This window comes from Canis lupus, chromosome 1 (genome assembly GCF_011100685.1).
Source record: "Canis lupus familiaris isolate Mischka breed German Shepherd chromosome 1, alternate assembly UU_Cfam_GSD_1.0, whole genome shotgun sequence".
Classification (NCBI taxonomy): domain Eukaryota; kingdom Metazoa; phylum Chordata; class Mammalia; order Carnivora; family Canidae; genus Canis; species Canis lupus.
The window spans coordinates 29964509-29983580 of NC_049222.1; the positions used below are offsets into that span (position 1 = coordinate 29964509).

General features: G+C 37.9%; 1 long non-coding RNA gene across 1 annotated transcript; it reads right to left on the bottom strand.

The window, feature by feature from the left end:
• Positions 1 to 781: 781 nt before the first annotated feature.
• LOC102155165 lies at positions 782 to 13790 on the bottom strand. The gene is made up of 3 exons (XR_005353055.1): positions 13701 to 13790; positions 3205 to 3340; positions 782 to 3105 (listed from the first exon to the last, which is right to left on the bottom strand). It is a non-coding gene; the product is annotated as an uncharacterized LOC102155165 (long non-coding RNA).
• Between the last annotated feature and the right edge of the window lie 5282 nt (positions 13791 to 19072).

The window sequence follows — 19072 nt, forward strand, 5'->3', positions numbered from 1 at the left end:
GCCTTGTGTCCTCTGCATCCAGTGGCTCAGGCACTGGAGCTGCTGCTGTGTACAAGTGAGGGGTTGGCTGTTAGATCATTAGGTCTTTGGAGCAGGCTGAGTTAGGGGTGCAGTGGGGGTGACCCAGGGTAGGGTTGGCCCAAACCTCTTTCTCCAAAGTAAAGCACACGGTGTGTACATTATTAATTATAGAGTAAATATGAACTACAACTTCAGGAAGATTATAGGCCAATCTTCTCTTTTAAAAATAACATAATCACATCCTTTCTCTGGTGTTGTCTGTATGTTCTAGGAAATCTCAAGTCTGACTGGAACCCTTCTTGCTTGGTCCCAAGAAAAGATCCATCAGATCAGTCATCTTGTGTCCCTCCAAAAATCCAAAAGTTTGTGATACAGTGCTTCTCAGTTTATATTTGGAGGAGGGACAAGTGCAGGTATGAATCTCAGGCTATAAGCAGGTAGGGAGGAGCCTTATGTATAACTGAAATGGACTTCATTGTAAATGCCTCATTCTTTTGTGTAGTAGAAAGTAAATTCAGTCAATTTAGGATGTTCCCTCCTTCCTTTAGTATCGTGCCACATCCTGATTTTCTTCAGGGCACAAAGACAAGATCCCCTACTCCCTCAGCATTCTAGAAGCAGGAAGCCCTCGCTTGCCTTTCTGCGGCCCCACTCATTCCCTGCGGGGCCTGGGGGAAATGCAGCAGTTTCAGGGTTGCTCTCTGGACTCACCGCACAGGTCTTTTTTTTTTTCTTTCTGTTCTTGCACCTTTCTGGTCACAGGAATCTTAGGGCCTGATGCTTGACCCCCCGGGTTCACAAGGGAAGGCACAGTCCTGATTTTAGAGTTTCCGAACCTATCCGAGGGTAGAGCACTAAGGGCTCACCATCATGCTCGCTGTGTTGCTCCCTTTCCTCAAATCAGGGATCCGCTTAGAGTCTCTTCAGGACCTGAGTATGCATGGCTTAAAAGCCAAACATAGGGGGTGTCATCCCTTCTAGAAAGCCATAAGAAATGTGGCCATCTTTAAGCTAAGTAAAGGGAGAAGAACTGGGAATGAAACAAAATCCAAAGAAACAATGATTATTCTGCCACTTTTTGATAGACTAAAACAAATTTCCTCTGGAAGGTTGCTTATCAAAAACATCATTTGATTGCTATTAGTGACTTCCCGTCTGTGTTCTGAAGGAAGTGGGGGAGGTGAGGTGTTAAGGCGGGTGGTGGTGGGGAGGGGATCACACTTATCAAGAAGAGGAATGAAATGTAAGAAATGTAGAGAGGACACAGTTAGAGACCCTGCTGAGAACAGCCATTTGCCTCAGGTAAAGTGCGCTGGAGGCGAGGTCCACATTGGGCCACTGTCTATCTGGCCTTCTGTGTTGCCCTGAGGAGTTCCCCCAAACTGTCCTGAAGGTGATGAGACAACTGGTGGGTTCAGGCAAGAAAGGGTCTTAATGAGATTTGTGGTTGGAAATTCCAGTTTGGTCATCATGCAGGATAGGAAGTTGGGGGCAAAATGGAAGAAGTTAGGAATCTTCCTTGGTGAATTAGCTAATCTAAGACTGGAATGAAGGTATGAATGAATCTAACCACTGGAATGAAGGTAAGAAGGCAATTTGAGAAATGAGGTGAAGGAGGAAGAGACTGAGTGAAGGAGAGGCAGAGTTAGGGGTACCCTTCCTGGAACTTTCCCAGTCAAGGGGAACTTGAGATAACAGACCTGGTCCCTGAGCAAAGAGCTAGAGGTCCTAGGGATGCAGAACCTAACACCCAGGAATGAAATCCTGTGCCAGGAAATGTTAGTGGGGTTTTTTTCCCTTGCTTCCCTCCTTCCTTTGACATACTGCTTTTCCTTCATTGTGAGTGGTGTCCGTTGTCTCAGGGGATGAATGATACAGCTGAAATAAGGCTTTTTAAACTCTGAAGGCTCTTGAGTCTCAAAAGTTTAAGCCCAGAATATCCCAGGACATCAAGTTTATTTAAAACATTAGATTTAGATCAATGAATGGCAACCAAAATAGTCTTTTGGCACAGATTTAGTTAAGAATATTTGGGCTAGGGGAGAAAAAGTGTAGGAAGGGGACTACTGGATGTTGGGTGTGTCTAGAAGGACATCACACATGCTGTGTTCTCTGACTCTCAGATATGACAATTTCCACCCCGTCCTGTCCCAAGCTAAGTCCTCAAGGTGGGATGGATACATGACTGTACCCCTGGAGAGACAGGAGCGGCCTTGGAGCACAACACACTATGGCTTGCTTTCAGGATAGAGCCCAGAGAGGGGATAAGCCACGTAGATTTTCCCTCTATTTAACATGTGTGGAGTGGGAGAAGTAGAGATGGCTGCATGTGTAGACGGGTAGGATAGCATCAAGGATAGCATTTTTCCACATCCTGTCTGGCATAGGGAGAGATCACATACTCCCAATGCTCCCCAGAGTACACACTGTCTTCTGCACGTCTTTATTTTCCCATGGGAAGTTGGGAGAGGGGAGGCAGGGGCAGTTATTTCAGGCGAGGCTGAAATAACTGAGGCTACCTGCAATTGACACTGATTGAAATTGTTTAGTTATAAAGGCTGAAGTAAATTACATTTCTTGAACGCTTGGCTTTGTTCCACGGGGAGGAGTATCAGGCATAAGAGTTCATTAGAAATGACAAGAAACAAAATAACTGGAGACAGTGGGATAGAGCAACCAGATGAATAGGAAGGAAGATGATGGAGGCCAGGGAGACTCCCTAAGATGTTGTGGCAGGACAATTCCAGCAGGTATTGAGCAATGAGGCTTCTTCTTCTGGTTTGGGTGCCCAGGGAGGATGATGACGGCCCTCACTAACGCAGAAAAGTACAAGAGGCAGAGCAGATGGCAGATGTATAAGGGCGAGGGTGAGACCACTTTGAACATGTTGAATTGGGAGAATTCAAGTGGGGCTGGCTTGTAGTATATGTGGTCAACGTAGGTGTGTAGTAGGGTTACAGTGTTGAGTCTCTGGGATGGAAGACATGATGAACACAAGATGATCTGGGGCAAGTGCAGACACTATCAGGAGGGCCAAGATCAGGACCTGGAGGCCACCAGAGGGTTTGTTGAAAGAAGATGAGCCTGCAAAAGAGATTGAAAAATAGAGTCACAGTTGACTGTAACAGGGAGGAGAGAGCCATAGCTGAAGAAGGATTTCTTAACATGTGGGAAGATACTCACACAATCTTGCAGATTGAGGGGACAAGAGCATATGCTGGATCGGTGGGTATGAAGGAGAGACAGCGAAGGAGGTCCCCAAGGGGCTCGGGCTCACAGCGTCAGGAGAAGGTTACTGGGCACAGGGGTGTCTCCTTTCCTGCGGTGGGAAGGGAGGGATGGTAGAAATGGAGACATGCAGAAAAGCTCCAGGGGGAGATGCTGAGACATTCTGGCTGGATGTGCTCTTATTTTTTCTGTGAAGTATTTGTAAGTGGGACAGGAAGCTGAAAGTCCCTTGAGCTTCTCAAGGGAAGTGTCAGAAGCCACAACCGGATCTCTGAGCACCTCAATTTTGAGATTTCCTGAAGCTACAGATGCAGTCTAGGTGTGGGCACTGAGAAGCCAGATCCCAAATTTAATCAGGGTCGAAGCTTTGTTGGGCATGTAGGTGTCTAGTGAAAAGAATGGTGCTAAGGGAGGAAAACAGGTTTCTGGCAAGGTCATGATTTTCTAGCTCAGCTAAAAATTGCATTAGTTTTTTTTTTTTTTTTTTTTACTGTTTCCAAAGGGTATGCAGGACCTGTGGATGTCTTACCATACAATCCTGACTCAAAGAAACCAGCAGTGATAATGGAATCCATTTTTCCTGTATTGGGGAGAAACATCCTTGCTCTTTTGAATGCATAAATGGAAAGCCTAAAACAAGGACTATATGTAAACATTTTTATTAGGGAAGAGAAAACGTTAATTCAACCTTAATACTGGTCTGATACAATTGTGTTCTAACTTCTTATCATCTTTCAATAGGGAATCAACTGTAAGTAGTTTTGTGAAGAATTGAGGTAGAACGACATGAAGGCACAAAAGCATCTGCTGACCATCACAAGTGATGGAAGGAAAGAGACTCCTTGTACCACCAATGCCAGTGGAAGGCAGGAATGTCAGCCAGGAGGAAAGTAGCTCTGGTTTATAGCAGATAATCCCCCCTCCCCCCAAATACAGCTAAACATGACTTAGAATGAATGAAGAAAGAGATTATGCTTTTAATTTTTAAAATTAGCCACAGGTCTCAATTGCATCATACTCCGCTTTTCCATTTGCATTGATGCTCTATAATCTAAACCAGTGGAAACCTTACTATGAGCTTTCCATGGAGGGTCAGACTATGCTCGGGTACTTCTCTTTTATTTATTTGTCTATCTATCGATATCTCTCTATCTATCTATCTATCTATCTATCATCTATCTCATCTATTTATCTATCTTCTATCTATCCTTTTATTTAGTTGGGATTCAGGCCACAATTTCAAAAACAACTATATAAAAAAGTAAGAAAAAGAAGAGACATAATTAATTAAAAAAAGCAAATATATACATGGTGCTTAATATCAGAAATTTGGCATTTGCTGCTGTTGGAAACGTAATAGAACTCTGTGTTTTTTAGAAGTCACATACACATATTTCTTATTGCCTAATAAGAAGTATTTACAATCTTCTGCAGAGAAACATAGCCCTAATCCTAATTTCAGAAAGGAGTGCATTAGTTTATGTCCTTATAAATGGGTATTAAGTAAGATAACATATTTTTCCTGAGATTGAAACTTTGTTTAAATCCACAGTCTCAGGGATGCCTGGGTGGCTCAGTGGTTGAGCCAGCTCAGGTCGTGATCCTGGAATCCTGGAATCCTGGGATAGAGTACCTGCATCGGGCTCCCAGCAGGGACCTGTTTCTCCCTCTGCCTCCCTCTCTGTGTTTCTCATGAATAAGTAAATAAAATCTTTAAAAAAAATCTTCAGTATCAAGCCATTAAATGCATTTCTCAGAATGCTGAAGTAAATGATATTTGTATATTGTCTACTGGTTTCCAAAAAGCTGGTTTTAGAAATAAGGATGGAGAGTGAAACTCTAGAATCTCGGAGGACCTAGAGTAATAATTAGTAGTAGTTAACATGCACATTGCTCTACATATTTGCCATCCATATACTGTGTTTTGCATATTTTATCTCATGTAATAATCATATCACCTTATAGTGAAAGTATCAGCTTCATTTTCTGTTGAGGAAAACAAGATTCAAAGAAGTCAGAAAACTGTCACCAGCTGTAGCTTTTAAAAGACAGCCAGAATTTCACCCAAGACAGGCTGGTCCCAGGGCTTGAGCTTTAACCCACTGGAGGTACTGTCCTTTACACTGTACTTCTCAATTTTCACATGCTGCCTGATGCACTGGGTCATAATCATTTCACAATTTAATTTTCTCACAAGTAGCTTAAGTGTTCATTATTATGTATAGTAAATTAAAGAATTTATCTCAAATATTTTATTATGAAAGGAGACTTGTAGTTTCATGTATTCAGGACTATCTCTCCTTCTTGCTGAGGTGAACTGGCTACAAAAGTGCTTGGAAAGGCCAATATTTTGAAAGTTACAAAGAGTAGACCTTAAAAGTTCTCATAACAAGAAAAACATTTTGTAACTATGTATGATGATGGATGTTAACTGCACTTATTGTGTGATCATTTTGCAGTATATACAAATATCAAATCATTATGTTGTATACCTAAAACTAATATAATGTTGTATGTCAATTATACCTCAAAAATAAACAAAGAACAGCTACTTTTTTTTTTTTTTTTTTTTTTTTAGTGAGAGAGAGCAGGAGTTGGTGGGGAGGGGCAGAGAGGGAGAGAGAATCTTAAGCAGGCTCCACACTCATCACAAAGTCCAGTGCAGGGCTCAGTCTCATGACCCTGAGATCATGATCTGAGTAGAAATCAAGAGTTGGATGCTTACCCAGTGGAGCTACGTAGGTGCCCCAAGAGCACTTAATTCTTAAGGGCCGATCTAATAGAAGATTATAATGTGTGTCTTCATCATTGAAAATGATTCCTATGTTACCCTTTGACAGATTTGGAATGCATTTATCAATTTAACTGGTGGCCTAAGTAAATTTTTAACAGAGGAAGAATTAGGATGGTATTATGCATCAATTTTGCTTTATTTGAAATTAAAATCTCATTTTGTTATGAGGCTGTTTCTGTGCACTTTAATTTATATAATGCTTAATAACTTTGGAAGAAATGTTGATTAAAAGTGTTCATAGTAAGAATACATATTGATCCTGGTAGCCTATAAGATCAAAAGCTAAAGAAACATCAAATAAATGGTTATTTTTAAAGCCAGGAACAAGAGAAAGATAGCCAATATCTTCACTTTTATTCTGGGCAATGTTATAAGACAAGAAAACGTAATAAGGAATGTAAGAAGTAGGAAGGAAAAGACAACTATTCCTATATTTAGAGAATATGATTGTCTAAGTAATATATCCAAGATAATCTACATTAAAATTTAAAAAGTAATACATATATTCTTGTATTTTAGATCAGTTTGCAAAAAAAAATTGCATTCCTATATGACAGTAAAAGACAATAAAGAAATGTGATAGAAGAAATAGCCAATTCAAAACAGCAATTAATACTAGAAGGAGTCTAGCATAAATCTAATAAAATATATGAAAGATTTTTATGGAGCAAAATAAAACACTGTTGAAATCTCTAAAGGTATCTCTACAGAGTATGAGAGATGTACCATGTATGTGGGTGGACAGTCACAATAACTTAACTGAAACTTCATTTGTGAAGATTTATTCTCAAATTCAATGTGATTTTAGTCAACATTTCCATAAGACTTCTCATGAATTTTGATAAGTTGATCAAAAAATATATGAAAGAGTAAAGACCAGGTATAGCCAAAACTATTTTAAAGATAAAAGTAAAGTGTCAGAAATTTCCTTACCAAATATTAAGATTTGTTATAAACCTATAATAATAAAGACACTTGATACTGACACAGGGAAAAATTATTAGGGAAAGATATAGAGAGAAACCAAGATACAAATGGAAATTTGGTACATGATAGAAGTGCTATTATAAATTAATGGGAAATAGGTAGAATTTTCAATCACTGGAACTAAGAAAATTGGAACTATTCTCATTGGAAAAAACATAGTTGGATACCTACTTCTTTCATACACAATAATAAATTCATATGGATTAAAGACTGTATATGAGAAGCAAAAATTTTAAACATTTAGACATCTTTATAGTCTCTAGATAAGAAAAAAAGCAATAACATTGGCAACAAATTAACATTTGTCCTTTGACTGAGGTTTTCTATTCTAAATTTACATACTGAAGAGATTTTTACCCAACTGCTCTGGAGGCTTACATAAAAATATTTGTTGCTTCATCATTTGTATTAATAATAGTGGTGACTTGAAGAGAATCTTAGTCCATTGGGATGCTATAATAAAATACCATAGACCGGGTGGCTTACAAACAGCAGACATTTAATTCTCACAGTAGTGGAGGCTGGCAAGTCCAAGATCAAGGTGCCAGCAAATTTAGTGTCTCATGATAGACCACTTTCTGGTTGTCTTTTTGATGTGTCCTCACATAGCAGAAGAAGGGGTGAGAAAGCACTCTAGGGTCTCTTTTAAAAGGGCACCAATTCCATTCATGAAGGCTCCACTTTCATGACCTGATTATCTCCTAAAGGCCTTACCTCCAAATACTATCACATTGGAGAATAAGTTTCAGCATATGAATTTAGGGGAATACAAACATTCAGGCCATAGCAGAATCTAAATATTCACCAAGAGGAACATAGATTTAAAAACTTGTGTTCTTGTCATCCAACAGAGTGATATAACAGAGTGAATTAGAGAAACATATATCAATAGGGATGATTTCCCCAAATATAATGCTGCGGGCGGGGCTGGGGGGAACAAACAGTAGACTAACAGAGTATGAGGTCATAAAAGTTAAAAACATATAAAACAATCCTATACGTTGTTTAAAAATGCATATATATGTAGTGAAAATATCCTTAAGAATGATATAAGACTAAATAACTGCCATCAGGAGGAAGAAAAAGGAATGGAACTGGGAAAGGAGTAACAAAGATTCCAATTGTGTCTGTAATATTGTAGTTCTTTTTAAAAAATCTCAACTAAGTATGATAAAATGGTGAGATGAGAAAGTTGGCTAACATGTCTTGTTTATACTTTAATTATTCTCAGTACTTTTCAATACACTAGAAATATTTTTAAATAAATATTTTTTTTAAAAAAAATGATTTTATTTATCTATTCATGAGAGAGAGAGAGGCAGAGACATAGGCAAAGGGAGAAGCAGGCTCCATGCAGGGAACCCAATATGGAACTCGATTCTGGGACTCCAGGATCATGCCCCGGGCCAAAGGCAGATGCTCAACCACTGAGCCACCTAGGGATCCCCTAGAAATATCTTTTTTTTTTTTTTAGAAATATCTTATAATAAAAATGATCAATTAGTAATTTTTCTTTCCAAAAAATGGGAATAATAAATGATTTTGGCTATTCTTATGGTTGTTATAAAAATGAATTTGGATAAATAAAATTATAACCATTCTAACGGGTCTCTGCTGGAATGCTATTGTGGTTTCAATTTGCCTTTTCCTAATGATTAGTAGTATTTAAGTATATTTCCATGTATTTATTAATTTTGAGTATATCTTCTGTGGTAAAATACTTATTTTTAAAAAATGAATTTGAGGGCACCTGGGTGGCTCAGTTGGTTAAGTGTTGGACTTTTGCTTTGGGATCAGGTCATGATCTCAGGGTCATAAGATCCAGCCCCTCATTGAGCCCCACACTGGGCTCCACACTCAGTACATAGTCTACTTGGGATTCTCTCTTTCCCTTCTCCTCTGCCCCTCCCCCTGCTTGTGCACTCTCTGTATCTCTCTCAAATAAATAAATACATAAATAAAATATTTTTAAAAAATGAACTTGGACAACAATTGTGAATATACTACAAAGGGTCCTACAGTTGCTGCTATTACATGAATTGCCAATAAAATCATGATTCAAAAATAAAATTCAATTATTACCATTATGAGTCCCATATTTTTTACCTCATTAAAAGCAATACGTGTAGCAATAATTACTGAAATTAGAAAATGTAACAATGATCACTAATGTAACATGTTTGTTGGAGACTGCTATGGCTATGGGTAATATTTTAATAGGATCCAGGGCTTCCCATCAGGCTACAAAGTACACTGTGAATGATTGTTTCATATGTTAGAAAAGCATCCACTTTATTCTATTATAGCTCAAATCATATTCTTATATTAATTTCTGCTTCCTTAGATTACCTAATCCCTCTCTTTCATTCCTATGTATAAATAAAGCTTATTGGGAAAGTGTCTTCTTACATCCTTATAGTTAGATGATTACATTATGGAAATGAAATGCTGAGTTCTGAGAATAAGCCTGAGATCTTGCAAGTTCTTACATGTTACTTGCTAATTAAGAGTCAGTGAAAGTTAGAATTAAGTCTATAGGCAGGAGTGGATATACAAAGAAAATACAGTAAATCTTATTAACTATTGTATTTCCAGGTGAAGTTTTTGAGATGATACAATTTTATTTTTTTATATGAAAGATATGCTGTTTTTCATATAACCCAAGAAGTGGACAAAAGATTAATGAAGATACGGTTTCTACTATGGAGGAATTTAAAAATTAAGCAAAAAGGTACTGCAAGCTAGACATCCACATATAAAGATGACCCCTACCTCTCAACATATATAAAACTTAAAGTGGATCAAAGACTTAAGTATGAGAGCTAAATGTGTAAAACTCTTAGAAGAAAACATGGGTTTAAATAATCTTGCATTAGGCAATGATTTCTAAAGCCCAGGAAACCAAAGGAAAAAATTCATAATTGGATTTCATCTAAATTAAAAACATTTGTACTTCAGAAGACTCCATTAATAAAGTGAAAAGACAATTTGTAGAATGGGAGAACATATTTGTAAGTCATATACCTGATAGGGGAGCTTGATTCAGAATATATAAATAACTATTATAACTTAATAAAAAGATGACTAATTCAGAAAATGGGCAAAGTATTTGAATAGACATTTCTCCAAAGGAGATATACAAATGGCCAGTAAGCATATAAAAACTTGCTGTACATCATTAGTCATTAGAGAAGTGCAAATCAAAATCATAATGACAAAAATCATAATGAGATATCACCTCACACCGATTAGGAAGGCTATGATGATATTTTAAAAAAGGAACAATAACAAATATTGGCAAGATATGAAGAAATTGGGAGTATAAAATGGTACACTTTGGAAGACAGTCTGGCAACTCCTTAAAAAGCTAAACCATATGACCCAACAATTCTACTTCTAGGTATGTACTCAAGAGCATTGAATATGTATGTCTACATAAAAACTTGTATGTGGATGTTCACAAGCAGCATTATTCATAATATTGCAAAAGTAGAAAGAACTCAACTGTCCATCAGTGGATGGACAAACAAAATGTGGTATCTCAATACAATGGAATAATTCTCTGCCATAAAAAGGAATTAAATATTGATACATAACACAACATGGATAAACCTTGAAAACATTATGCTGAGTGAGAGAAGCCAGACACAAGGCCACATAATGTATGATTCCATTATATGAAATGTCCAGAATAGGCAAATTCATAGAGAAAGAAAGTAAACTAGTCAGTGGCTGCCTGGAACTAGGAAGAGGGGAGGATAGGGAGTGATGGCTAATGGTATGAGGTGATCAAATGTTTTGGAATTAGATAGCAGTGATTGTTGTACAACCTTGTGCTCGCTTCGGCAGCACATATACTAAGATTGTTGTACAACCATGTGAATATATTAAAACCCATGATCTTTATAATTTAAAAGGGAGAGGGTAGGAAAGAGGTGAGAGACAGAAAGAGCTACATGGGAGAAGTGGTCAGGGAACTACTTTTGAAAGACCCGAGATAGCTAATACTCAATTGAAAAATTGTGCTTCTCTGATGTTAAAATCTCTATTTCTCCAAACTGTCAGGCAAGTCTGGTTCCCACCCCCTTACTCCCCCACACCCATGTGCACAACAGGAAAACTCTCTCCGAAAGATTAATGAGGACACGATTTTATTTACTCTAACAGGACTCCGAACAGAGTCCGGTGTATAACAGGCACTTGATAAAAGTGTGCTGAATGAATAGGTAAATACTTGTATGAACAGGCTTGATTTAATCCCACGATGATTTTGATCCCTATACATGTGTGAATGTGCAGAGATTAGATTTATTTGCACTTCACGTTCTCAGTACACCTAGCAGCCCTATCCTCAAAATTATGCTTTTAGAATACTATGATAATTTGTGAGAAGTGTCAGTACCCACACAATTTGTGGAGACTCTTGGTAATGAAACATAGGACCATGAAAAATGAAATAAACATTCAGTTTTTAGCTAATAAAGAATGATTAGGAAAAAAACTTAAAAGAAGTATAGGATTCTTGAAATAATAGTGTAGGAGAATCTCCCTTATAATATTAAAACGATGTAACACTATTTTTTGTGCAGATGAAGAAATAATTGAAGAGAAATCCTATCAGAGTAGGTTAGTGTTAGAAGTGGACATCCTCTAGAAATTTTTAAGAGATAGACTTCACAAATATTTACATGAAATTTAAATTACAATAATCATGCTTTATATATTTAAAATATTTTAAGATTATACTTTGTGCTATTTTAGGACTGCCTCAATAATTTTTCTCTCATGAGCTTTTGATCCTGCTGACTGTGTTTTGCTTTCTACAGTCCATTTTTATAATATAACCCTTGAGATAGACAAGACATCACTAAAGATATTATCTTTCTGGGGAGGTTAAAAAAGAGTTGATATTAGTTAGAAATAATTAGAAAAAAGAAATCTGCATCTCCAAATGGAGTTCTGAGAAAATTTCTGAAAGAATCTGAGTTACATCTACTTATCCCCTGATGACAGCTAATCCTGGTGAGGGTGATGGCAGGGTTAGTCTGGTTTATTCTCATATGCCCAGAGACTAAATGAAGTGACCAAAAAGAAAAAAGAGTGTACAACTGTAGCCATCCCAACAAATGAAAATGACTAACTGAATAAAGGGAAGAAAACAATATTGCCACTCATTCAGAAAATATTGAGGACCTACTATGTGCCAAGCATTGCCCAGAAATGAACTGAATAAATAAAATCATGCCCTGATGGGGTTTTCATGTTGTAGGCTCCCTTTTGCTACCCAATTATTACTAGAACTCCAAGAGAAGAATGGGGATAAATGAGGGGGACATCCAGTGGGTCTGAATCTGCCATTGTGGGCCAATGGCCAGAGGGGCCTGGGATCAAGAGGGAAGGAGAAGGAATGGAAATCCTAGGAAAGTCTGCAGACAGATCTAAATTGGCTAGCTACCTGGGCAGTCATCTCCCTTACTAAGCTCAAGTGACTATTAATGAGGCCCAAGGGATGAAATTACAGTACCTCTCCCCACCCATTTCCTACAAAACATAAGAAGGAAGTGATTGCTCTCTCCCAAGAGCCTTCACAGGGGCAGAATTTCAAGGTTGTTGCAGTGAGAGGTACTTTAAAGGAGGTATCAGAAGATTTGGGTTCTAGTGTAGATTGTATTGCTAACTAACCATTTACTGGTGTGTGAAATGAGAAGTTTAACTTATATAATCACTAAGGTCTCTCAGTCTGAACTGTTTATGTTAGCTCACTAAAAGCAGAAAAAAGGATCTCTGATTTGTGTGCACACGTTCTTTGATCCAAAACTCAAATCTTTACATAATGGTTACTAATAGAATAAATGAATAGGGCATGGGAAATCCTTTTTATAATAGAATGCCTAATATTCCTACATATAAGAATATAAGTTGAAATACTCCAAATTAAGTTTTGTTATTACTTAAAGTTTATAACATGAAAAGTCAAAATAAGGTTTTTTTTTTTTAAAGATTTTATTTATTTATTCATAGAGACACAGAGAGAGAGAGAGAGAGGCAGAGACACAGACAGAGGGAGAAGCAGGCTCCACGCAGGGAGCCTGACGTGAGACTCAATCCTGGGTCTCCAGGATCACACCCTTGGCTGCAGGAGGCGCTAAACTGCTGCACCACCGGGGCTGCCCTCAAAATAAGTTTTTAATCTAAAACCAATCCCGAGGTCCTGGGATCGAGTTCCACATTAGGCTCTCCACAGAGAGCCTGCTTCTCCCTTTGCCTATGTCTTTGTGTTTCTCATGAATAAATAAAAAAAATTTTTTTAAAGAAATCAATAGTTTATAAAAGTTTTGTAAATACACAAGGTTTCTTAAGAACCAATGATAACATTCTAAAAAAAATATTTTGTACAATATGGTTGTGATGCTAGTGGGTGAAATATCCCTTGGAATTCTCTCCCCATCATAAACCCTCACTTTCTTCAAAGTCTACCTCAAGTCCTAATTCCTCTGCGACATCTCCAATTACTCAAGTCAACACCAAGTTTTTCTTTATGGGTGAGATTCTATTACATTTAGTATTACTATTCTATAACATAGCACTTAAGACTATTTTAGATGATTTCTGTTTCATAGGATCAATTATTTCTTCACAAGATGCTTATAAACTCTTTAAAGGTAATAACCTTGTCTTTGGCGTGGTTGTTACGTCTGCTTTGGGAAGTCCATTAGTAAGGCTGATAGAGCAAATACCTGAAGGGAAAAGAACATAGAATGTCATAAATGTAGAAGTTAGAAATCGCCTAAATTCCACCCTCTGACCACACAAACCACATCCCTTACTAGTGTGGCTATGTCAATCTTTTACTGGACTATAAGCAACTTTGAAGATAAAAGTTATTTTCTACTCATCTCAACCGTCTCTCCTCTTCACTTTGCACCAACCACTCTGTCCATATCATCCCACTAAAAAGCCTACCAAAGTGTTTCACAACAACTAGAGAATTTATCCCAAAGAGCCATTTACTATGAAATGAGTTCCGGGGTACCTGGATGGTTCAGTCGGTTAGGTGTCTGTCTTTGGCTCAGGTCATGATCCTAGGGTCCACTCAGCCTGCTTCTTCCTCTCCTCCCTGCTTGTTCTCTCTCTCACTATCTCTGTCTCTCTCTCTCAAAGAAATAAATAAAATCTTAAAAAAAAAAAAAAAAGAAGAAGAAAGAATGAAATGAGTCCCAGTGATAGGTAGATCCAACACCTGGAGCACATTCTGGCTTGACTGCCTTTCCTAAGTGTAGAAGACCATGCGTGATGCTTGGTGAGAAAATCAATTTCCAATCATTGCCCTTCCTCCCCACATCCAACTGAAAAATATGAACCAACACAAACAAATAAAATATGTCTCTCTCAAGACAGGGCACTGGAACTCTTGCAAATGGAGCCCAACTTGTCTATTCTGTAAACTGAATAGTTTCAGATAGGATCAGACACTTTCAGCAAAGTTCTGTCTGGGTCTGCCAGATTGAATGGTCCTACTCTGTGATCAGAAGAGCTTGTAGGAATCTACCCCTGCTTGGGCCAGCAGTAATAGGTCTACAACTAACTGGGGACGTTACTTAATTTTATTTATTTACTGGACAGAATTAATCAGTTCTGTTACATTTTTATATTTTTTATGTTTTGTCAATGTCAATTCCATCTGTAATATGTCCTTTTCAAGACTCATTCTGTGTGCTTTATCTTATCTTCTTTCTGCAATCTGTGGGTTTTAAGCTCTATTAGCTGAGCTTCTTAGAATTGAGGAAGTTGAGAAGTTGCATGAGCCGCAACAGTTGGCATAATGTGTCAGAGGACAGAGAAATGCAATCCAACAAACACTTACTGGGCACTTATTTTATGCAAGGTGCTGTGTTAGCTGTTTGAACAGAAGGTTGAGCAAGGTACAGGTCCTGCCCTTAAAGAACTCACAATCTGTTTGCAGGAGATGTATATGTGTAGGCACGCATATACACACATGCACAGAACTAATACCAGTTAGAGTACTCCAAGTAATTCACTAGAGGGATAAGCAAGTGCTGAGAGAAGATAAAAGTAAAAATTCATTCTGATTGAGAGTGTTAGGAACTAGGAAGGTTAATATTCAGATACAACTTAAGACAAATAGACTTTCTCTTTTTTTAAGATTTTATTTATTTATTCATGACAGACACAGAGGCAGAGACATAGGCAATGGGAGAAGCAGATCACAACCTGAGCTGAAGGCAGATGCTCAACCACTAAGCCACCCAAGCACTTCCAAACTATTGATTTCAATGGGGTGGTTGAGTAAAAGGGGTAAGAAACTAGAGTTTCAAAAGCTCATTAAAAAGTTATTTTTCCTGCAGAAAATTCAATTACAAGTTTTTTACATGTGTGCTTTGCCATAAAGCTAAAACAATAAAGTGTTTAATCAAAACTTAGAAAACAATAATCAAATGTTATAGAGAATAATAAAATAACACTTTAAGACCAGAACAAAATCAGTGAATTATAAACTATTATTTACAATCTGTTTTTTTAATCCTAAATTAAAATAACATGGTTTAAAAAAACACATACACGCATAAAATGAAAACAAAGAAAACCAGCATAGCTCCTGGCCTCAACTAGCTTGTAGACCCTCAGACAAAGTAGCTAACGTGTTCTTAGGCAGCTCTTTTCTCAGGCACACAGTGCCAATATCTGATCAAGCTCACATTCTAATCAATTGGCATGGAATGCAATGAATGCAATGAATCAATGGAATTATATCCAATTCTCATTTTGAAAATTTAAGCTGTAAGAGAAATGCCATGTTTGAATAGCAACCATAACTTTACCAGATTTGTAAGTGCTTTCAAACATGTCACTTGGTGGATCCCCACTCACACTGCCTGCCTGTGTGTGGTAGGTAGACTTCTAAGATGGGCCCCCAATGATCCCTGCCTACTGATAGTCACGTCTTCTGTAATCCCCTCCTCGTGAATGCAGACTGGACCTGGGGACTTGCCTCTAGCCAATAAAATAGGGCAAAGCAGTAGGATATCACTTCTGTAATTAGATTACAAAAGATTGTGAGTTTTGTTTTGTTGGTAGACTCTCTCATTGGCTTTATTTTTTTTTTAATTTTTTTTATTATTATTTATGATAGTCACAGAGAGAAAGAGAGAGGCAGAGACATAGGCAGAGGGAGAAGCAGGCTCCATGCACCGGGAGCCCGACGTGGGATTCGATCCTGGGTCTCCAGGATCGCGCCCTGGGCCAAAGGCAGGCGCTTAACTGCTGCGCCACCCAGGGATCCCTCTCATTGGCTTTAAAGCTAGCTGCCATATTATACAGGCCACATGGCAAAGGAAGGAGGGCAGCTTTTGACCAATAGCCAGTGAGGAGCTGAGGTCCTCAGTCCAGTAACTAGAGAAGATCCGAATTCTTCCAACCATCATGTAAATGAACTTGGAAATAAATCTTTCCCCAGTTGAGCCTTCAGATTGCCTTGGCTGCAGCCAGTGAGAGACCCTGATGCAGAAGACTCAGATAACAATCTCTGGATTCCAGTGGAAAATTTTATTATAAACTTGTATTGTTCTAAGCTACCAAGTATTGGTTGGAGTAATTTGTTATACAGAGTAGGGAAGGAAAAACTTAACTTTCTTCCACTTCATTCCTAAGTTTTCCAGCTGAGACTCTGGAAATGAGACTGACAAAAACAGATTAACAAGAGAAAAACAAACAGAAGTTTATTAACATGTGCACTGAACTTGTGCACTAGAGCACTCAGTGATGGGCAACTCAAAGGGTGGTTAGAATTTGGGCTTATATAGAATCTTAACAAAGAACAATACTTTTTTTTTTTTTTTTTTTAGAGAAATGACAAGACAAAGGAAAAGGACTTTGAGCTTCCAAGGCTGGTACATTGTGGGCAGGCAAATAATGATAGATAAGGGCAAAGTGGTAAGGTTTTTTTATGTAGATTTCTCTGGAAGGGGGACACCTTTATACATTTACTTCCTTCTTTAAGGCAAATAGGGAGAGGACAGAGAGCTTTTCTTGTATCTACTTCTCACTTGCCTTCAGCTCAAAGTAATCCTTATGCTAAAGTGAAATATTTTGGGGTGGCATATTCTGCTACCCTTCACCAGCAACAGATAATTAATGTGATAACTAATGTGTACTCTGTGATATAGTAGGAGATGTTTATATCTCCACTTTACAACCTGACAAATATGGCTCAGAGACATTAGATAACTAGTGTTCTGCAGTGAGAAGCTGCCACCAGAATGATTGTGATTCTCAGCCAAGTAGAGTGGCATTGGTCCCTCACACTAGTGATCTTGCACACAAATGTGGCACATATGGACTGTGTGACAATGTCAATCTCTAGTTACTTTTCTTTCCTCTTTATCCACTAGTGCCCATTACATTAGTCACTACATTACATAATCATTACATTATTAATCTACAATTGCGAGGAGTATTGGAAGATTCTGGGATGCTGTATTTGGATCAAGCTCACCTCGTTGTGTTTGGTGATAGCCATGCACCTTATATTTGTGCTCTTGTGTAACACTGCGGGAAATGAGGGTGTTGAGACCATAGATTCCGGAATCAGGCATGCTTAGATTCAAATATATGCCATTTTATGGATATTTGTAATGTTACCAAATGCCTCTGTACATCAGTTTCTACATCTAAGAAACAGAAATAATAAAAATGGAGATTTTTACCTGGAAGTGTTATGAAGATTCCATCAGGTAACACATAAAGCCCTGATACATAAACATCAAATGTCAGTTTCTCCTTGAGCCTGTCTGCCCTTCATGTGGCCAAAGATGTCCATGCATCTTGTTATTCTGAGAAGCACTTGTCTATTGGAAAAGCCTGAGTATTTTAGAAGTTATAATTTTTAAAATTTTAACTTATGAGGACACCTGGGTGGCTCAGCCAGTTAAGTGCCTTCCTTTGACTCGGGTCATGATCCCAGGGTCCTGCTCAGTGGAGAGCCTGCTTCTCCCTCCCCTCCCTCATGCTATCTCTGTCTCACTTTCTCTCAAATAAATAAATAAATAAAATCATAAAAAAGTTTTTAAACTTATAGCCCTCCTAAATTTATCTTTATTCCCAAATAACACTTTCTCAAAGCAATTGAAACTGAATGAATATCTGATGGGCCAAATGCCTCTAATTTTAAGGACTGTGCAATCATAAATCATATGGACACTGAAGATCTTGCTGTAAATAAGAGTAGAGAATGCACAGACTAAGAATGTGGGCTCTGAAGTCAGTCTTCCTGGATCGAATTCTCTGCCAAATACTAGCTTGGTGACGTTGAGCTCTGCCATTTGACAAATGAATAATATAAGGGTACTTATTCATAGGGGAGTGTAGTGAGGATTGAATGAATTCAACTTTGTTATGTGCTGTTAAAAAGAAAGTTTAAATGATCTTATTAACTTTATTCAACAGTTCATGAATTGGGCAGCATCCTATCCAGCAGATAGAAAGGTGCTAAAGAGCTATACAAAATAAAAGAATTCTATAAGCAGAAGGGTTGGAACAGGAAGCCATACTAGGCCATAAAGTGGATAGTTAATGAAAGGTTATTTCCCTTTAGTGGATGACCAGGAGTCTATCAGGCAGATTACCTAATAAATGCTGACCCGACAATTCCTAATGGACTGGTTTAAGATTCCATTTCTCAGACACCTAAAACTCTGATTCAGTTTCAGTTTGGTGATGTGTTGCTTAGCATAAGCAACTCCATTTTAGGTCTGTTGTCTTATTTTTAAAGGTGTGTAGTACATGATCTTCAGCAGAAGAGTCGAAAAGCACACTTGTGAAGAGAAGTTTTGTTTTATAAGGTTTATTTGGGGTGTATACTTGGCATTTTGCCTGGAGGTAAATGATGTTTTTTTCTAGGCAGACTTTAATGGGTCTTGCTCAAAGCAATAGACATGAAGCCGCTTATGAAATCATACCTTATTTTGAATAGATTTAAAAATTGAATTATTGAGTTGTTCAAAACCCTGGCCTGTGAACTTCTAA